The sequence below is a fragment of the Cryptotermes secundus genome, unplaced genomic scaffold, assembly GCF_002891405.2.
Source record: "Cryptotermes secundus unplaced genomic scaffold, Csec_1.0 scaffold133, whole genome shotgun sequence".
NCBI classification, from domain to species: domain Eukaryota; kingdom Metazoa; phylum Arthropoda; class Insecta; order Blattodea; family Kalotermitidae; genus Cryptotermes; species Cryptotermes secundus.
This window is the reverse complement of record NW_019718024.1, coordinates 1,458,902-1,461,442: the sequence shown is the minus strand read 5'-3', so window position 1 is coordinate 1,461,442 and position 2,541 is coordinate 1,458,902.

Sequence of the window (2,541 nt, the reverse complement as noted above, 5' to 3'; positions counted from 1 at the left end):
TACCATTTATAACATCCATACCACACGTACCCGGTTCAGATCCCGGTATTAATATGTCCTCGTATCGTCGTGGTGTTATTCAGTCGCCCAAGACGTATTCCGGAGTAGAGGTTCACGTGGCAAAGCTGCTCCAATACGTAGTGGTGTAAGACCCGTTGAGAATTCAGCTGAAAGTCTCATAATTTGTTGCATAACCTTTGGCATTATTAACTTGCCTCTTTTCTCCCGATATCCGTTCCAGGCCAACGTTTCACGTCATCTCCGATTAGTTAATTTATATAAAAGTAAAAAGCTATCGCTGTAACATGCAGTGGAGGCCCACAGGGTTGAGAGGTGTCGAGGCTCCCACATTTTCTAGACAATTGGGTCACAGATGGCGGTAAGGTTGCCAAGCCTTACGAGCCGACCGCCATTCACCCCCAGGAATATTCCTGGTATTCATTTCTGCTAGAGGCTGAGTCGACCCCAGGGCCATAGTGCGACTGGAAGGATTAGGTAAATTGAAAAAATTCACCTATCTGGATCGGAGCTCGCGACCTTCCGGCTTGTAGCATAGTGCCTCAACCAACTACGCTACCACGTGCCCCAGTTATAGGGTTATAGGATGTCATAATTGTAGAAGGTTAGGAGAACGCATGAAATATTAATATCCCGACACGCTCGACATCCGAATTGCTGCCAGCAGAAGTAGGGTACAGTGCACTGTATTGACAATACGTTTATTCACAACAAGGATCTTAAAAATAGTTCAACTCTTGGATATTTTGTGACGTATAGACCCATTGCTAAGTAGTGACTTGGTAAACACTGGTCGTTGCTAGGTAACGCCCGCAGCATACACGCACGCAAAAACAGAAGAACGTTGTTTTCTATGTGATCAGCGCCGCGACCGTTGTTATGCAACGACGCGGTAAGCACGTCTCTACAGAAATAATGGGGCTGTGTTTTCTGCGTGGTCCGTGCCGAGGAGTTATTTTGAAGACATTTGGTGCCGCAATTCAGTCTCCCCTTTGGAGGCGGGGCCGAATACCTCCGCCGTAGTCTTGGGAGTTGTAGGAGGCGACAGAAGGGCAACCCCACTGCCCGGGGGTATAACTAGACCACCCTGTCACCGGGGGATATAAATACGGGGATCTGGCCCTCCAGATTGGAGGAGTAATCTGAGACAGTAAAATTCGGTCAAGATTCCCGCAGGTCTCGGACCCCCGAGAATGACGGCGCTGGCGAGGACCAGCAACAGTTGTAAACGACGGATCCATCCTGTTGTCATAGATGATGTTGCATAAGGGCTATGACCGCAAGGATTCATTTGGCGGGGGGAGGCGGAATTGTTGATCTTGAGTCTCAAGTTCGAGACGAACTGATAGACGATAAACCACCAGTCTTAACCAGTCTTAAAGTGACTCTGACTATACAGGTCAGTTATGGGATATTCGCCGGACAGTGGTGATGTGAGCGCGGGAATTTGAAGAATCTCTGCTGTTAGATGCCGTTGCTAGGGAACGGCTATTGAAGACACAGCTGTGGAAAGGCGTTGTGGGTGCTGTTGTGATTTATAAAGTCTGGAGATTAGTGATAGTGCTGTATTTACTTGTAGTTCCGAGTGGTGTGTGCAAGTATGTCAATAAATCCATACCCCGTCTATTTTCTTTTATTGCTTGTGGGGTGGGACTAAGTCCCTTGTACTGCGGCAATTTCTGGCCTATTGTGGAGCAATTGGTGGACTGAAGATTGGGAGGGGAAACCGAAGTACTCGGGAGAAAACCTGCTCCAGGTTTTGTCCACCACAAATCCCACTTGACCAGACCCGGGATCGAACCCGGGCCGCCGCGGTGGGATCAACTAACCGCTTGAGCTGTGGCGCGGCCTTTATACCCCGTCTATAGTCACACCTCTAAATATGTATCATATGTATCTTTATGTAATGCATAAGATGTTATATGAAAGTGTTGAGGTGTGCGTGGTGGCATTTTCTTCTTACCTGCACTGCGTAAGATTTCTGAGAGTGCATTTGTCCTGCTTAGAATTTTCGTCCGCGGAAAGAACTTGCGCTATCCACTGGACTGGATGCTGGAGTCTCTCATCTGTAAGAGACAAATCTTTGCCTCTTCCGGGAATGGAACTCCGTTCGTGCACTTGGTGGGCAGTCAGTTTATTGTGTCCCTCGCTCGCCGTGAACTTGGAGCGGAAGGTTTAAATTTCCACGCATTGTAGCGCATTTATGGCACTGCCGAGTGGAACATGTGGCGTGCAGACGGAGCAGAACTTGAACACCGCGCTCCATCTGCATGAGAACACACAGAGGACATGTGCGTGGGACCCTGGCAGCAGATAATCCCATTAGGTAGAAGAAAAGAGAGGTACGTTCCCTTTTCTGCATATGACGTAGTACAATGCAGATAGAATTACACTTGTCCCCCCAACCCTGAAACCAATAGTTCGGTCACTCTCCAAATTGAAAGTTCTCTTTTCTTCTGTTCATTTAAGTCCTAGAATTAATAACGTAGTCGAATTGTCAAGCTTACGTACTTTACTTAATCC